General features: G+C 42.4%; 1 long non-coding RNA gene across 1 annotated transcript; it reads right to left on the bottom strand.

The window, feature by feature from the left end:
* Positions 1–2282: 2282 nt before the first annotated feature.
* On the bottom strand, positions 2283–4427 carry LOC146871864 (uncharacterized). Its single transcript, XR_014959619.1, has 4 exons — positions 4360–4427; positions 3489–3633; positions 3294–3398; positions 2283–3025 (listed from the first exon to the last, which is right to left on the bottom strand). It is a non-coding gene; the product is annotated as an uncharacterized LOC146871864 (long non-coding RNA).
* Positions 4428–8126: the final 3699 nt, after the last annotated feature.

Here is an 8126-nt window from a genome sequence, read left to right as displayed (position 1 = left end):
TCATACCCCCACACCAGTAATGTGTGTGGGACTATGATCCCACCCTTCTACAGGGATAGACATGTACCTACTGTGGACACACGGTAGAATCCTGAAGAGCCCTGGCATCACAAAATGGATGCCACCAGTCACAGACACTGGGCTGCCCTCCTGCTGATGACCGAAACTCGCAGTGGAGGAGGCCCAACAATAGGCATCCTGTCACAGGGAGGTGTGGCCACCTCCCAGACAGGGTTTAGTGTATTGGGGCTGGGTTGGTGCACCCCTAAAGTGCTTTGAAGTCCTGCAGTGGGGGAGCAGTAGGCTCCTCGTGCATACACCAGTTTAAACCGGCTCAGGGGCTACCTGCCCCTGCTCTGGCGTGAAACTGGACAAAGGGAAGTGGGTATAGCCACCCACTCCCCTGGTCCTACCATAGGTGGGGTCATAGAGCTAGTCCCGCCCTTCCTTCTAGTATAAGTTAGGGATCCCTTGCCATTGCAAACTAGATATCCCTGGACGACGCTCTGAAGAAGAATCCTGGACCAGCGACGTTCCATTACCTCTGGAAGATGGAAGAATCTCCCTTGGAGTCAAGGAGTGACTCCCCTGCTTGGCAGGCACCAAATCTTGCAATCAATGGTCGCAAACTTTCACGGTCTCGCCGGAGTACAAAGTCCCTGCAGCCCAGGAAGAGGATTTCCTGATTTCTCCAAGGCCATCGTGAATCCCCAGCAAAGCTGAGGCAAGTGGAACCCACGAGTGATGAGGAACCGCAATCCCTGGGTACCGGGCACTATTTTCGAGTGCAACCCCTTAACAACGTTCTACGAACTTGTGCATTGGACCACATGTGGTCCAAGCCTCCAGCAGGATTCTCTCCGAAGATCAGAGGCCTATCCCATCCCGAGTGACCGTGGGCCCCTGTTGAGTGAATCCGCCTGAGGCGTCTTCGCGATCCCTTGCCGTTTGGCTTGTGGGTCCCCAGAAGACTTTTCTACAGTTTCAAAGGGCTCCTCTGGTTGCTCCGGGACTGCCCTGCCTTACCCTTGCTGGGTGAGTCCCTCAGACCTTGCTGGTCTGCACCGCTGTTTTTTCATCCTTTCCACGAGACTTGCTGTTACCAAGGCTTGTTGGCTCCAATCTGGTCACCGACACCGCAGTAAGCTGCAGACTTCATGGGACATGCTGAATCCAGCTCCTGGTCGTCGTCGATGCCTCCTGGACCTCGTGGCTGAAGAGTCAAGACACCAAAATAGGTAGAGGAGGCACTCCCTTGTTATTATGAAGACTTCAGTTTAGTTGATAGTTTTTTTTTTTTTAAAAGCGTGCTGCTGAGGAGGCAAGCGACAGTCAATACTTGCAAATCTATGCACAACAAATAAAGGGTCAGTGGGACCCTATCTCAGCGCACTGTTACTGCTGGGTATTCCATTTCTTTCAAAATTATAAACCTCTGTTGTTTGACTTCTGTGCTTTTCAGTTGAAATGAAACATAAACATTCTTCTGAATTCAATACATCACAATTTTATTCATTGGATATAATATAGTTCATTTCTTGTTGTTTAAATTGATAAACTCCTTGGTCGATCAATGCATTCTTTAGGTTGCCCTATGCATTTCGAGCCTACTCGGCTCTTCTTCAGGGGCTTGGGATTCTAAGATAAAAATAACGTTTAACTTTAGTAATGAAGATGTTATGGAACGCGTCATATCAGTCAAGTCAATACTAGCTACCAAACAATTCCTTACAGTGGAGTATCCTCGGAAACCTATTTTATATATGCTCCCGAAGATTCATAAAAATGTACTGAATCCTCCAATGCAACCGATCGTGACAGGTTGTGGTACCATTTTTGAACCCCTTGGTCACTACATAGACTATTTTTTGCAACCCTTTGTACAAGGTTAGCACTCGTACGTTAAAGACACTAAAGATTTTCTTCAGAAATTGGAGGTTATTCCTTCAGAAGAAATGATGTTTTGTACAATAGATGTAAAGTCATTGTACACATCAATCCCGCACATAGCAGGCATGGAATCAGTAGAATGGGCACTGCTGTGCCAATCCTCACTAAGAGCGGATAAGGTTTTCATCTTAGAACTTTTACACTTCTGCTTATACCATAGCTACTTTTTCTGGAATGATTTATTCTTCCTGCAACAACAAGGAACATCCATGGGCTTTGACGGGGCTCCGGCGTACGCCAATACGTACATGGCTAAATTCGAATCAGATCATATAAACAATGATACTGAATGGACCCACAATTCATTGCTATACTGTAGATTTATTGACGATATATTCATCTTATGGACATATTCCTTCTTCTGAAATCTATAAGGGAAGAAAGGCCCCCCTACAAGTGATTAGATGTCATAGAGAAGGGGGGGAAAAGGAAAGAAATGCAAATAGAAAACCTCTATCTAGACCTATATTTCTTTAGACAAGACTTCTTCAGGTTCTATCCTGCATGACATGTATCTATTAATTCATAAAAAAGATACAAAAAAAAAGATATATTTATTTTGATCTCATTTATAGTTTTTATTATACAAAATCTTTTTTCATATTGTTTAGCTTTAAAATTATGTTTCTAATAGCACAGTTCTCATTGATATGTTATTTGAATCAATTAGAAGAACAATGTTTGTGTACAAATAAACAACATCTACAAATATTGCAATGAGAGAAACATCAAAAACATATAATCCAAAATGGAAGGACATTTAATTGTGATGACCCCTCAACTAGAAAAACAAAATAATATACATCATACACACTACTTCATGCATTCATCAGTCATCCTTATACTCATAAAAACAACATGAGATTCAATCCTGTGGGGGGTCCCAACACTGAGATTTGAAGAAAAGACAGAAAGAAACGGTTTCTAATGACACTCCGTCTTCAAGGACCGCTCCTCAGGGATAGAAACTTTGTAAATGGTCTACGCGCGTTTCGGTGGAAAACCACCTTCCTCAGGACCAAGTATAGAAGGAGAAGAATCTCAGAACCCAATAAAAAAAAGGGCTGGGGGTCATCTGAAAAAGTTCAAATACATATATTTAAGATAAAGACATGGCAGGAAGTAATTAGTTTACAGAAAGTTTTGTGACTTCAAATTTTAAACTTGGATCCCGTGTTCACATGACTGTAAATTATCCAATGGTGCACCTACGAGTGATCGTTCAAGGAAGTAAAAAAGAGGTGTAGGAAGAAAGAAAAAAAAAAGACCCATACCATCACCTTAGCTAATCCAAGTTAGCTGCCTATAAAATCAATAATACGTGCTAATAATAAACATTCTACCTTCAATTCGCGAGCTAACCATATAGATTGTGTAAGTAGATCGTCTTTTCTGCAGGTTAGTCCAAGGCGACAGATATGAGGTAGGCCAAAAAACTAGAATTGTCTCTAAGGATGGAAAAAGTAGCTATGCTAGTAAGAGACAACTCATTCTGGTCACTGTCAGATTGAAAGGGCAAAGCAAGATGGATTCCTTACCCTATTAACGTGGCATGTACTCATATACTAAATCCAAACCCACAGGCACATGTGAGTGGAGGGCAAAACGTGTCTTCATCAAAATGGTTGCCCAAGAGTAATGAATCTCTTAAATTTTGTATATATCCTCAGAATAGCCTCCTATCTGGAATAGAGGGATAAGGGAAACAGATCGTAATGTTGGCTTACATGTTGTATATATCCACTTATTATTGTCTGACAACGGAAGCAAAAACTGGATCCCCATTTAATATATTTATAAAATAGAGAACCTCCAGAGAAAATCTCTCAAGGAAGAGTTTTCTTCTTAGAGCGGTCTGGTTAGAGATTATCGAGTGTGTAAGGCTATCTTCATAGTTTTAGCAGGCCGTATTGCGGTGCACCCGTAGCCAGAAGAAATTTAAATTAGGACCAACACTAAACAGGAGGCACAGAGGGATAGTTGCACTATTAAGTTCAGACCTCAACCATGACCCTGGTGCTCACATAAAAATCTATATAAAATAGCAGGATTTTAGCAAAGAAGTCAGCCGCAAAGAGCTGCAAGGGGTTTAGCCTACATGGACCGAGTATTAACACTGACACCAATGCGTAAAGACATAAGTGCTATGTACGAATAGTAATAAGGGGCAAGAAAAATGCGCTACAATGAATTGGGGCACTAAGCGAGGTTCAATAGTGCAAGATGTAACATACCTAATTACAGTAAGTGCCTCAAACAAAGCATGGCGAGGTATTAAAAAAGAGCATCAGTAGTGATCAAAGAAACCCTTCGCTAATGTGGGCAGAAAAATGGAAAATCAAGCGAGTCACCAGAATTTAAAACTAGTCCATAAATGAAAGCTAAAAAAAAACTAACAGCATTCTTTACCTACGAGGTGCGATTTCCACCATATACTCCGTATCGCAGCGAGTAAACATTTAACGTCAACGATTTGCATTGATCCGGGGTTGGGTTTTAAATCGAACGACGTACGACAATTGGATAATGCAAGACTCGCGAGAGGAAAACAAATTAGTAGAAAATACAGACAGGGTAGATACGTAACCACCAGTCTCCGCCATGTTGGAGTATGTCAATAGGTAACAGAAAGCCCTGAAAGGGAGATAAATTTATCATATCCTGTATCTCGTAGGTTCCTTTGAGGATGTGGTACTATACTACCATTATGTTTAATGTATAATCGCGTGTGTTACAGGAAAAATAAAGTGAATACAACATTTTTTTACATCGAAGCTAGTTTATATCGCAACATGTGCCAATAAACAAGGGACAAGTTATGAAATTTAGATATGCTGTTATATGTGGGATTGAAGCTTATAATGCTCACGACTTTAAAGGGAGTAAGGCTAAGTAAACAATGGAAAAATTAATGGAAAAATTAAATTAAAAGGACCCGAAAAAACGTCGCCATATTGAAGTGTTAAAATATGGTATAATGGAATCTATGGTATGACGAACCCGATGGCTCTAATTACATGAGATGGAACTGATAAGGATGATATGCATATAGGCCAACACTATGTTGACTGATTGGCATTAAGATTTGCTTAAATGGAAAAACAAGCGGAGAGAGCGTGTTAATTTATACAGGAAAGAGGATCATGACAGGGTATATATTGAACAACTATAAGCACTCAAAAATCAAGATAATTGTGGATGGTAATGGAGCATATTTGTAATAATATTTGTAATGGAATATGTTCCAATAATTACCTATCTGATTTATGAAATGCAAAAAAGCATATCAGTGAGTGAAAGCAACATCCATACTGATACTCAGCAGAAAAGTATGTATCCTATTTCATAATAAAGAGAAATAGAGCAAAAACCCGGGAGAGGTTTGCAGAAAGCTGAAAATAGTTCACAAAATAGTCATAAGATGAAATTACTTATATTATATATAATATTTAGTATAAGGAAGTTGGTATTGCCATAATACAGTTATTGAAGTAGTAACAGATAAATGAGGCTGATAGCTATTCTTATGTAGTGGCAAGTTATGACACTATCCATGTTATTTCTTCATTAAGTCCTCTCCGGACTGTATCACAAAGAAAAATCCCAAAACTTTCCCTATATTTCCTGGTTTTGTCCATATCTATGCCCCTTTTAATGGCCACTTTCTCTAGGATGAGCCCTTTAAGGTCGTTTTCACTATGTTGCGCATCTAGGAAATGTGCTGCCATAGGTGCTTGTGTCTTTCTAGTCCTGATGGCTGATTTGTGTTCAGAAAGTCTCAGTCTGAGCTCTCTGCCTGTCTCACCTATATACCCCAGACCACATGGACAGAGTATAAGGTAAATAACGTTACTGCTTCTGCAGTTTGTATGGCTTTTGAGTTTACCTGTCTTGGTGCCATAAGTCCAAGTCTGGGTAGTTATGGCTGAGGGACAAGCATGGCAGTTACCACATCTGTGATTGCCTAAAATAGGAGGGAGTCCATCAATTGTCGTTTGGTTCTCCTTTTTTCGTGGTAGCGGTCTGCTATGTACCAGCTTGTCTCTTAAGTTTGGGTTCCTCCGAAAAACCACAATAGGTTTAATCAAAGATTCTTCAGCTTCATTGACTTTAAGAATTTTCCAATTCTTATGTAACACTTGTTGGGTTTTGTTATTAAGACTAGAATAGTTAACTACACACACTATTCTCTCCAGTGGGTGTTTGTTTCTGCCAGCAATAAGCGTATCTCTGTTGTAATATTTAGCGCGCTTCATGGATTGTCAGACCAACCGTCTGGGATAGCCTCTTAGAAGGAGTCTTTTCTGAAGTTCCTCCGCATGAAGAGTACACTCTTGCAAATTGGTACGGTTGCGCCTTATTCTCAGAAATTCCCCAAAGGGAATAGAGTCTTTTTGGCAAACTGGGATGGAAGCTCCCATGGTGTAAAATCGTGTTTTGAGCCGTAGGTTTTCTATAGAGGCTAACTTCAATATTTCCTCTTCCTTTTTCAATCCAAATGTCTAGAAACTCTACCTTGTCTGGGGAATATTTGGCAGTAAACTTTAGATTCTTGTTACTCAGATTGAGCCACTCAATAAATTGCAGAAGGTCTGCTTCTTCTCCTGACCAGATGAAAAATATATCATCTATGAACCTATGCCAGGCTAGTACATTCTCATAGAACGGAGCTACCTCATTAAAAATGTGTTTGAGTTCGAACTCTCCCATGTAGATATTCGCTACACTCGGAGCGCAAGAAGCGCCCATACTGGTACCTTTGATGGAAAAGATTGTCATTAAATTCAAAGTAGTTGTCGTGTAGCACTATGTCCAGGCATTCAAGGATGAACTCATTAGGTCTAGATAGAGGTTTTCTATTTGCACTTCCTTCTTCTGAATCCAGGCTTGGATTCCACCGGACACTTCTCTTGGCTTCACAAGCAGCAAGTCTTCTTTGGCTCCCATTGAAAACGACGCCGCGACCCAACACCAAAAGACACCTATGCACCCGGCTTCTCTGGGTGAGGTAACTCCAGCACTACAGTGCTCCTGTGGGTGTTGGCTCTAGAACTACTTACCCTGTAAGTGACTTGCTTGTAGACTCTCCCGAAGTATCCTAAAACTCTAAATTTCCAATCGCGACTTGCTCCATTGAAGTCAATAGGGATTCGCGGCTGTGTTCTCACACTGCATGCGTCTCCCATGGGTCCTTTACTTACCTGCCTTGGGTGGTTTCGTGAGGCCCCAGCGCTTCTGAAGGACCTAGGCCTTGTCCCCTTGCAAGTCGTTATCTCAAGTTTCTTTTTTAGTATATGGTCTGGTACGCCCCTAGGGCCCCAGCCATATTTGTGCTTAACTTATTGAGAAATGTTGATTTGTGCATATGTTCCTGACTTCTAATCTCATAGAGATTATCAGAGAGTTGTTAGTAATAAATACATATATATTTGATATATATACCTGTGTGGTGTCCTTTCATTTAGTGATTCAAGAGATTATAAGGTAAAACAAGCTGCCCCGTTGTTGCTGTCCTCGGGAACCCTTCCGGGCCACCTCACGTGATGAGGAATACGATTCCCTCCCGGGCGGCGTGTGTGCCCTCACCCGTACCGTTTCATCCGTCCATTTGAAGACCTCCTCCGGGGTGTCAAAGAAGTGGGTGCGGGAACGGTATACTACCCGCAGGCGAGCTGGAAACAGGAGGGCATATGGGAGCTTGAGGTCTCTTAGGCGGGCCTTCGCGGCCATGAACGATTGGCACTGTTGCTGCACTTGCAGCGTGTAAAAAATTAGGATGCACACATTATCATAGAGCAAAGGTTCTTTAGCCCGGGCCTGCTTCAGTATGGCACCACGGTCAAGATAGTTCAGGAGCTTCGCTATTACTGGCCGCGGGCAAGCTCCTGGCTGGGGTTTCTGCATGAGTGCTCTATGGGCCCGCTCCACGACAAAACACCGGGACATGGCTTCTGGGGGGAGCAAGCTTTCCAGCCATTGTGTGAGGAAGCGTTCCATGTTGCCTTCTTCACAGCCCTCCGGAAATCCAACAAATCGCAGGTTATTGCGCCGAGCCCGTCCCTCTGCATCCTAAACCCGAAGCGCCTGGTCCTTCTGAACAGTCTCCATATTCGCCACCTTCTGCTTCAGTATCGTGACGTCGTCCTCCGCTCCCGAGATGTGGGTCTCTGCTTCGG

Source organism: Triturus cristatus, chromosome 1_1 (assembly GCF_964204655.1).
Source record: "Triturus cristatus chromosome 1_1, aTriCri1.1, whole genome shotgun sequence".
In the NCBI taxonomy this organism is placed as follows: domain Eukaryota; kingdom Metazoa; phylum Chordata; class Amphibia; order Caudata; family Salamandridae; genus Triturus; species Triturus cristatus.
The sequence above is the reverse complement of the archived record's forward strand: the minus strand, read 5'-3'. Positions and strand labels throughout refer to the sequence as shown.